Source organism: Mytilus californianus, unplaced genomic scaffold (genome assembly GCF_021869535.1).
Source record: "Mytilus californianus isolate M0D057914Y unplaced genomic scaffold, xbMytCali1.0.p SCAF_12, whole genome shotgun sequence".
NCBI classification, from domain to species: domain Eukaryota; kingdom Metazoa; phylum Mollusca; class Bivalvia; order Mytilida; family Mytilidae; genus Mytilus; species Mytilus californianus.
This window is the reverse complement of record NW_026262604.1, coordinates 23,167,215-23,178,609: the sequence shown is the minus strand read 5'-3', so window position 1 is coordinate 23,178,609 and position 11,395 is coordinate 23,167,215. Positions and strand designations below refer to the sequence as shown.

At 35.8% G+C, this 11,395-nt stretch overlaps 1 protein-coding gene across 1 annotated transcript in view; it reads left to right on the top strand.

Moving 5' to 3' along the window:
- Positions 1 to 9,085: 9,085 nt before the first annotated feature.
- LOC127721585 (CTD small phosphatase-like protein 3) overlaps positions 9,086 to 11,395 on the top strand; it is a 37,595-nt gene continuing 35,285 nt past the window's right edge. Inside the window, exon 1 of the mRNA XM_052228359.1 lies at positions 9,086 to 9,182. The gene's annotated coding sequence lies outside the window, so the exon portion shown is untranslated. The remainder of the gene's footprint in view (positions 9,183 to 11,395) is intronic.

Genomic DNA, 11,395 nt, shown 5'->3' with positions numbered 1-11,395 from the left:
TTCATATCAGCAGGTGATGTTAAAAGTAAAGAAAGTGTCAATAGAGAAACTTTCTATTGTGCCTATAGGAAGGGGTCATATCAGCAGGTGATGTTTTAAGTAAAGAAATGGTCAATAGAGACACTTTCTATTGTGTCTATAAGAAGGAGTCATATCAGCAGGTGATGTTATAAGTAAAGAAAGCGTCTATAGACACTTTCTATGGTGCCTTTAGGAAGGGGTCATATCAGCAGGTGATGTTATAAGTAAAGAAAGGGTCAATAGAGACACTTTCTATTGTGCCTATAGGAAGGGGTCATATCAGCAGGTGATGTTTTATGTGAAGAAAGGGTCAATAGAGACACTTTCTATGGTGCCTATAGGAAGGGGTCATATCAGCAGGTGATGATATAAGTAAAGAGAGGGTCAATAGAGACACTTTCTTTTGTGTCTATAGGAAGGGGTCATACCTGCAGGTGATGTTTTAGGTAAAGAAAGGGTCAATAGAGACACTTTCTATGGTGCATATAGGAAGGGGTCATATCAGTAGGTGATGTTATAAGTAAAGAAAGGGTCAATAGAGACATTTTTTATTGTGCCTATAGGAAGGGGTCATATCGGCCGGTGATGTTATAAGTAAACAAAGGGTCAATAGAAACACTTTCTATTGTGCCTATAGGAAGGGGTCATATCAGCAGGTGATGTTATAAGTAAAGAAAGGGGCAATAGAGACACTTTCTCTGGTGCCTATAAGAAGGGGTCATATCATCAAGAGATGTTATAAGTAAAGAAAAGGTCAATAAGAGACACATTCTTTGATGCCTTTAGGCAGGGGTCATATCAGCAGGTGATGTTATAAGTAAAGAAATGTTCGATGGATATTTTCTTTTGTGGTGCCTATAGGATGGGGTCATATCAGCAGGTGATGTCCTAAGTAAAGAAAGGGTCAATAGAGACACTTTCTTTGGTGCCTATAGGAAGGGGTCATATCAACCGGTGATGTTATAAGTAAAGAAAGGGTCAATAGAGAGACTTTTTATGGTGCCTTTAGGTAGATTTATATCAGCAGTTGATGTTATAAGTAATAAAAGGTGACTCAGGGACAGAAAATATGATCACTTATGATCAGTAAAGTCCCTCATAATGTTGCTTTAGTTTTGGTCATGTTGGAGGATAAATACGCAGCCACGTATGGTTAAAAAAAAAAGATTTCTCATCCTTTGTCTCTTGAAGAGATAGAGTGCAAGGGTCTCTGCACATTAAAGACCCTTGAAAGAACTCCTCCTTGAAGGGTCTGTAGGTGGGCTGTTGCAAGGCTAAATTTCAATTTCTCTATCCAGTATACCCTCATTTTCCAGTGGTATTTCAAATTTCTCGACATTCATTTCGATTAAAGACCTTCCGTTTTATTCATTATTAAAATTGTTATCACCATTAGCATGCATGAAATATTTGACACTGGACGTGACGTAAAACGAACCACAATCAATAAATTTAATATTACTCTTAATATCAGTGTAAATTAAATATTCTTCTTCTGCTAGTGCTATGGGGGTATATGTTGAATAATTGAAAAATGAGTAATTGATAAAGTTAATCTTGGCACACAAGAAAAAAGTTATCGTCAACTAGACGCTAAAATCTCATCTTTATATTCTTATTAAGAAATATATGTAGTAATGCACAATACATTAACACATTTTAAAAGTTTTACAATGTTAAATTAGTAAAGATACGCATAGTTAGGAAGTTACGATTACTACAGAACAGAAAAACCTCAAAGATGGACGCAGTGATCGGGAAGAGAAATTTAAAATTATAAAGAAATTGAAAAATATATACAGAATGTGTTTTCTTCGTTAATAGATTAGTCGTGCAATCTGTGGCCACCACCTGTAAAAACGGCTGGTTTGGTTCCAACATAATGCACTTATTGTGAATGACTTTTTTTATCCTCCCGTTCCTTGCCCAAAAGAGTACGGGGTATACGGGTAACTGCATGTGTATCTGTCCATGCGTCCGTCCGTAACAACATTTTTCTCAGCAACTATTCATCACAGCAAAATACTACTCAGTTTCCTACTTCCTGTTTCCCAAGCTCTTTTTATTTTAGTACATATGGAAGTTTTGATGGCATTTTCTCAGAAACTATTTCCGGCAGAAATCTAATATTAAGTAGCAAGCTTCATGAATTTTTTACCTGTCAGTTCCCTTCCTACTTCTTATCTTCCAAATGAAAAAGTAAAATAACAAAAATTCCGATTTCAAAGGGAAATTCAGAACGGAAAGTCCTTTATAAAATGGTATAATTAAAAGCTCAAACACATCTAACGAATGGAAAACAACTGATGCCACTTTGTTATGTATGGGTTGTACTTATTGTTGAAGGCCGTACGGTGACATATAGTAAATAATTTCTGTGTCATTTGGTCTCTTCTGGAGAGTTGTCTCATTGGCAATCATACCACATCTCCTTATTTTTATATCTACTTTCCTCAATACAAATACTAATATATGGAACAAATCTCCGTGATTTTAAAAGCTCTCACGGCGAACAAAAAACGCACATAACAATTTTAGTCTTCATTCGACTCGTATATGTCGAAGTTAAACAAATAACTGACCAAAAAAACTATAACAAAACTACAAATTTTAATACGGTTGTGATTGTTTTGAAACGCTATATATGCGGAGCTTCCGGGTGACTTCGTCCCCTGCCCCCTACCAGGACTTTCAACGGCCCTGGACCAACTGGGGGCCTTACGCAGCCCCCATATCCCTCGCTCTTCAGTTTGTGATTCCACTTCATTAACAAGGTAGCTACGCCCCGATTAAATTGTTTTTAATATTATAAGTAATACCCAATGAAAACTAAAGCAACATTATAACTAATAATGGCATAATCGTTTTATAATAGTCCAATATTATCATCTTATAAAGCATTAATTCTCATAAAATAACACAAGTTTACAATTATAATAATATTAACAGTTTAATTAAATTTGTTTCATATTATAAAGTAACACCAAAAGAAAACTAAAGCAACACTATAATTAATAACGACATATTTGTTATATAATAGTCCTATATTTTCATCTTTTAAGGCATTAATTATCGTAAAATAACACAAGTTTACATCGAAATTACTAATAACGCTTGACCAATATACGCTTCCGTAGGTACCTCTATCAAAATATATGTGATTAAAATAAGTAATAAAATTGAATGTATTTATACAAATTAGAAAATACATTTACACCATGATTACATTGAAAGTATAAGGATACCCTACATTTATCATGATAATCATGATCATTATAAACGTAGTCAAATTTCAGAATGACTACCTCCCCCTTTTTACCCCTGGTAAATTACTGAAATATACCGTTATGCATTAATCATAAAATCATTGTGAAATTATATTAATTGTATGATTAACTTCTATTAGTGGTGTCCAAACAATAATATTTTAAGAAAAAAAAATAACCTAACAGTCATATAAGTTATTTTCCTGCTACATGTATAAGTTTAAATAATTTCATTTCACTATTTTTTTTAACTTTGCAAGATTAATAAATTATTGTTTTCCAAATTAATATATGTATTCAAGGATTTGTATATTACGACTATACAAATCGTTGACGTTTTCTTATTGTGAACTATAAAAAAAGACAAAATGTTCAACAGTGTATTCAAAATTATACAAACCATTTAAATTATACTTTCCTGCGATTTTACATAATTAATTTCTAGCTGTTATTTATCTTAACTTAATTAATAAAGTAACATGACATTAATTTTCAATTTAAAATCGGTTAATGTACAAAGGGAAGCAACTTTAGTTGTTCTACATAGGGGCAAAATTGGCAGGTTAATGGTGCAAAATCAGCAGGTGCCGTATCAGCAGGTGAGTGATTTAGACCCGTCTCCATTTCTTCGTCGGCATGGATGCTATCAATGTTCTAATGTTGTTGGGTGGAATTGCTCGCCTTTCCTGTTGCAACATTTGTGGAGCTACCGGTAATCAAGGGTCTGAGGCGGGATTGACGCTGGCGCACACGTTTATCCAGTTGGTCCCATAGATGCTCAATAGGATTCAAGTCCGATGATTTGGAAGGCCAAGGTAGCACATTGATGTTATTCTGCTCAAGGTAGTCCATTATTAAACACGCTGTGTGAGGCCCAGCATTGTCTTGCTGGAATAACTCCATCTGTCGGTCAATAACATGCATAAGGTGAGGTTGGAGAATTTCGTCTCTGTACCTTTGAGCCGTTAAATTACCCGGAACATGTACCAATTGCGTTTACGGTCATTAGAGATATCAGCCCACATCATGACACTTCCTCCACCGAAGCTATCCACTTTTTGGACACACGAGGAAGCAAAATGTTCATTCATGCGCCGCGGTTGACACGAGTTCTTCCATCACGTTTCTGAAGCATAAAACGGGACTCATCACTGAACCAGATTCTGCGCCAGATTCTGCGCCAGTTTCAGACTGTCCAGCCGGTCTCAATCTGTTGCACCATCGGACTCTATTCCGTCTGTGTAACGACCTCAAAACGGGTCCAAAATATGGCCTCCTGGATCTAATGCCATGTTGTCGCAGTCGATTGCGGACTGTTTGTGAGCTGATTCTTCTCAATCCTGGTCCCCCACCAATAGTGACTGTTGCGGCAACGGTTCGATTCTGTATATGAAATACCCGGATGTAGCTATCTTGTCCTGGAGTCGTTTGGCGAGGTCGTCCACTCCTCGGGTGGTCCTTAGTACAGCCGGTCTGCTGGTATCTGTTCCAAAGTCGCGAAATTGTGCTCTGGTTAACATTTTCAGTTCTTGCTACTTCACTTTGGGACACTCCGGCCTGGAGACGGCCGATGACGATGCTTTGAATAGCAGGTTCCAACCTTAGCATGGCAGCGTTTTAAAGTTGTGATGAATTAAATCTTCAAACTTGGTACTTATATGTGCAAAAGTGTAACCGTTGAGTTGACCACAAAATACTCGTGAAAAACGTTAGCAAAATTTCGCGGCGAAAAAGGTCATAATCACTTTTAGCGAGTCGTAAATTTCATGTGGCAGAGAGCCAAATCAAAAGAACGGGCATTTAAAGTTTAAAACTTACCTGTAAAAATTCGGAGATGCAAATGACCGTTTCATTTTACCTTGTAAATAGATATAAGAAGATGTGGTATGAGTGCCAATGAGACAACTCTCCATCCAAGTCAAAATTTATAAAAGTAAACCATTATAGGTCACAGTACGGTCTTCAACACGGAGCCTTGGCTCACACCGAACAGTAAGCTATAAAGGGCCCCAAAATTACTAGTGTAAAACCATTCAAACGGGAAAAACCAACGGTCTAATCTATATAAAAAACGAGAAACGAGAAACACTTATGAACCACATCAACAAACGACAACTACTGAACATCAGATTCCTGACTTAGGACAGGTGCAAACAAATGCAGCGGGTTTAAACGTTTTAATGGTACCAAACCTTCACCCTTTTTCTGAAACAATAGTGTAACATCACAAAATAGAAAGACACACTATTAATATCAACTGAAATAGCTTAACTCAATCAAAGGACATATTAACACCATTGAACATACACTGAACAAATAAATTTGACCTATGATACAATGCAAATACAAAATAAATAAACTAAGGGAAGAATAATAAAAGTAACATGTTATATCGGTAAGAAATGTTAAACAATTAAAGAAAAACAATATGCTCGAACACAAAATATATATTTTGCATTTTGAAAAATTCATCCGAGCTTGCGTTTCTTTTTTTGAACAGTATATGATGTTTCGATAAAAATAAATATACAACGATTATACAGCGATCCAACACGAATAAAAAACGAACAAATACAATACAATTGGAAAAGAGACAGGCGACAAAAGTAACCACTGGGTAAAATATGGTTTCTACTAATCCCTTAATGGGCAAACATTCCCTATCCAGCTTAAGCAATAGAAAGTAAAAAATCTTTATGTTTGGATAGAAGTTTACTGGCTTTAGAGACCATCGTGGGAAATAATACACTTCTATTCTTCGGGTTCAGATTTGCGGGAGCCCCGTAGTCCAAGCCTCTACATTTAAGTCAAGGTTACTAAAGTGTTTCTGTGATAGCCAAGCGGCCAAGATGTTTTCATTTGTATTTCTAGTAAACGTATATATAGTGTTGGGAACCACAGAAGATAAGCTTGGAAACTAAATAATGTATTGCATGAACCCAGCTGGCAACTTCTTTGTATTTGTATTTCTACGTATACATAGTCTTCTGTTGGGAACCACAGAATATAAGCTTGGAAACTTAATTGTATATTGCATACGCCCAGCTAGCGAATTCTTTTTATTTGTATTTCTACGTATACATAGTCTTGGGAACCACAGAAGATAAGCTTGGAAACTTAATTATGTCTTAAAAAAACAAAGCATATGGGGTATCCATCCATAACACAAAATCAGTACATGCACACCAAAAACACACAAAAGCAAAGGACCAACGCATCTATTGTGGTTCGTCATCTCAAATTCACCGTGATGCCTTCAACACGGAGCAAAAAAGAATTTTCACCTCACTGCAAGTTTAAGACGAACCCTAGCACCGGTTGAGCGGAATTCTTTGAAAAATGATTCGGATAGACTTTGTAAGGTGTAACACCCCAAATCGAGCCCGGTCATAAAAGAACATACTGGAAAGTAGTACACACTTAAAACAAAATGGTCCTACGCATAGGTGATACGTGAGCCCAGCTGTCACATTCTTTTTATGTGTATTTCTACATATAAATAGTCTTGAGAACCACAGAAGATAAAAGAGAGGCAAAGGATACCAAAGGGACAATCAAACTCACAAGTCGAAAATAAACTGACAACGCCATGGCTAAAAAGAAAAAGACAAAGACAAACAAACAACCGTACACAAAACACAACATAGAAAACCAAAGACTGAGCAACACGAACCTCACCAAAAACTTGGGGTGATCTCAGGTGCTATAATTATTGAACAGACCTGCACATTTGAAGCAATATATTAATGTTACTGTAAAAATCTATTAATTTTATGATTTGATCCTATTTTAGACTGCTCACAAGTTTTTTACATACACTGTAAAATGAACACGCATGGCTTGGTCGGTTCAATGTATACCGATTTAAGGGGTTACGGAAAACTTAAATTGAAGCGGAGACTACTATTGTGTACGTAGCAGTCTAAGATGAGGGACCAATTGATAGATTATTGATTATTGGACAGCGGTGTTACAGCACAACCTCAGAACAAACTGTTAAATTCAGTTTCAATTTGCAAATCAAAGGATTGGTAAGAGGCACTTAAACAAAAGACACAAAGCACCGAAAAAAGAGTACTCGTAGTTACTGAAAGCTAGTTTAATGCAAATTACCACTAATAAATAAATCATCATGTTTTCCTCAGGTTAAAGTATCAACTAGTACACATCCAACAGATTACGTGTAAATTATGACGTTATAAACAGTCTGAGAAACGCATGACATTGTGCAATGCCAAAATATAAGCAAACAGTATCTACAGGATGTAGTATCATAAGTTATCATAACTGTACATATATAGCATCATATAGTCAGTTATGTTTTAATTTTTCAAAACTAAAAAAACTATGTTAGTAGTCCAATAAAACAATATTTAAAGATTTAACTACAATGTTAAATTGATAACCCGGCTTTTAAGAATAAGTTTATCTAAAGGATCAACATGGAATGTGTCTAAATCTACAGGCTTTATATAATAAACAACATCACCGTAAAAATTATGATGGGATATACCGTTTGTAACACGGGGGGGGGGGGGGGGGGGGGGGGGGGGGGTCTCAACATGGGATTTTGGGTACAGTTGTGCAGCTGGGATTTAAAAAACACCCCCATTCATATATTGAATAATTGTGAAATCCCTACCTATACATATATTTATATAATGAGTTTAGGAAATTCAGTGAAGATCGTTGCACAACAAACTGAAAAATTATGACAAATTGATACATCACAATTGGTCAATTACTACCTATTGATATATTTCCTTAGTAAAATTGCACCCCATTGATATATTTGGCGTATCAAAAAAGGGACCCATTCCACTGCATTCCAGCGGCACATATGTATATACCTTCATATAGGAAGAGACCCCCCCCCCCCCCACCCCCCCCCCCCCCCCCGTGTGTGCAGCCAAACTTTCTAACCAAATATTGATATTTATGAAAGAATTTGGTTAAGGTTTTAATAACTTTGTGGTAACGAAATCCCTGCCGTTTAATTTACCAGTTATAAATAAATTATGTTCATTGAAATCTAAAACCTTTGTGAAATGTATTATCACACCGTCAGAAGGGGCTAAAGGAATATGCCTGTTATGGTCTCATTGACATTTAATACCACACCTTTATTCAATTTCAGCACATTGTTCATATATCCTTTACTAAAGAAGTTGGTAAATTAACTTCAGATAGAAATACATTCTTGGAAGAAGATGTTGAAACTAAGGAATTGAATTTTCAGAATTGAGCCGAGCGGACCGAGTCGAAAAAAAGTCTTTTGTGCCAAAACAATATATTTTTATTGTATTGGGAAGAGATGGGTGTGGGTGGCCAAAATTTTTCGATGCTCCCGCTCCCTATCTGAAGTATTAAAAAATTGGACACCGGCCCCTTTCCATGCCCATAAAAATTCAAGCCCCCCCCCCCACAAACCCCCTTATTTTCGTCTCCCCCTTTTATGTTACAAATGACCAGTCCCTTAGTCCGATCTCAGATTGATGATATTTATATAGAGTCGTTTTTAATCTTTATGATTGCAAATGAGACAACTATCCACCAGGCAGCTAGAGTTCAAATAAAGTGGGTGTAAGCAATTGAAGGCACCCGTAAGGCCTTCAACAATGACTAAGTTTTGTTTCATTTTTAATAAATTCCAAATTATTCGTTTAAGAAATGTGAAACACTTTGTTTTCATAAGTTCTTTCAAAGAAGTATTAGTTCCCAGGAAAAACAGCTCTGTAAAACAGCAAATATTTAGTGTTACCTGTATGAATAGTGAAACCACGTGCTGTTGTTTATATTTACGGTACAGAACGCATGCGCAAACAGGTTACTCATCCGGGACGTTTGGCCTACGCGCGAAATGATGTCGAAGGAAAACACAAAATAGATCAAATGGTAAGATGATTGATTGTCTTAGATCGATAATTATTTGCATTTTATAACAATAATTATATCATTTTGTATATGATAGATTTGTCAGACATCTTTCAATCTAATTTTCACAATCAGTTTTGCACTTTCTGGCAAGTAGCCATTTTTGGGGACCTTGGCCGAAATATTAAAGTTGATGTTTGAGTTCTTTTAAATCATTTGTCGATTTTGATTTTCAGAAAAAGTATTTGAGAACGATTTAATAAACAGTAATAATGTGTCTGGCCATATGTCAAGGTTGATGTCGATGTAAGAATTGTGTCAGGGAACCGCAGTTTCTCAGCTTTGAAATTTTGTATTGATCGTCCACGAGATGACGTCATCTGATTTGACCCCATTTCACTCGTGTGTTGTAATGTTGACATTTTGTGTTCTCTTGTGATGAAATGAGAAAAACTTGGCAAACTTTAAAGCAGAATTAAGAAAATAAAACAGAATCTGGCAATGCCATGTCAGAGAGTTAACAATTTCCCCCTTTAAATCGGTGCTAAGTTCAACAAGACAACTTTCACATTTCTTTCACATTTTTCTTCCCAAACTTAGGTCAAGTTAGGACAGAGAAGTTAAGTTTGCCAGCTGTCAGAATTGGGTCAGAGTTAGTGTTATCCTGTGATATGGAGACATATTTTAACAACAGTTTTATACAATATTTTCCTATTATGAAACTTTGACCTACATAATACATTTGAATGAGTGAATTCTATATTTCCTGTTCACCAGTGTGCCCTTTAGGAACAGTTGCTTTTAATATGCGTTGAAGAATTATTGTTATTATATGCAGATATTTTGGCGCCAACGTCAAAGATATATATATTTCTGATGGTTTATTACAATTGAGTATTGTTGCCACTCACAATATACATTGACTTTCCTGTATATTTCCTATGTCACAATGATTATGTTATTACATCACTTTATGAAGCAATTGTTCGATGTCGTTGTTTACACTGATTGGTGTATAAGGCCAAGTAAATTTAATTAGAAAATTTTCGTCCAAATTTTTGAAAAAAATGGGGTGGGTGGGAGGATTTAATTTTTTATTAGATATGAAACGCTCTTGTGACGTATTCTTCATATATGCAAGTGTAATAATAAGGTTCTATCATGTATATACATGTATAACGAATCAAACATACAAAGAAATGCAAAAACCAAAATTTGAAACAGGATGTTATTAATGAAACGAAATTATCGACAGTTACGGGTAACGAAAATGAACAAAATCCAGTTACCGGTAACGAAAATGAACAAAATCCAGAAATCGTAAATTTTTCAAAATAAAAAAAATTGGTGCGGAACGATTTCAGAGGGGCGGACGGGGATGAAAATCTATCAATTAATTTTAATTGGCCTAACTAAGAGAGTATTGTCTATTCTACATCTATAAAAATAGTCAACATTTGCACCTACATTAAACTTGTGCTTTTGTTAATTCCATTGGTCATGACTATTTTCTTATATAGATAATAAAGTATATCATGTTTCCATTGTGCCCATAAATTAAGTAAATCATGAAAATTTCTTTTGTCCTGAAAGATAAGGATATAAGTTGTAACGTTGAGAATTTAACAGTTTGTCTGGTTTGGGTCATTGTCAAATCTTATCAGCCAATCAATTCTTGTCATGCCAACACACCCTTTTACAGTGTACATGTATGTGACTAAATCTATACTTGTCTAAATTTAATGTTCAAAGGTAAAGTGGAATCTTAAAATGTTTGGTAAGCTTTAAGATATTCTGTTGTAGCAATGGGGATGTATAAATACCCTTCCACATCTGGTCTGTGTTTATATATGAAAATATATATACAAAAACAGACAACAGATAGAGCAGGTTGATTGACTTGGTACAGGCCATGAATGTGGTGGGATTTAACCACTTTAAATTTTACATGTGCTTGATTAGACCATACAGTGCAGGGCCTAATCTAGGATTTTGGAGAGGGAGAAGTGACAGTGTTCCGCCTGCCCTAAATAGAAGGGCGGCCCGCCCTTGGTGCCCTTACCCCCGCCCTTCTGCCCCCCAAAGCAAAAGAATGCACCCCTCTGTCTTTTCATAAAATAAAATTTCCAAATTTCGTGCCTGTCGGCGTTTCCGGTAAAATGTTACCTGATTGTGTAACACTAATTAACTGACAATGGGGTTAAGTTAAATACCTAATGCCTTTGGCAGTTTTA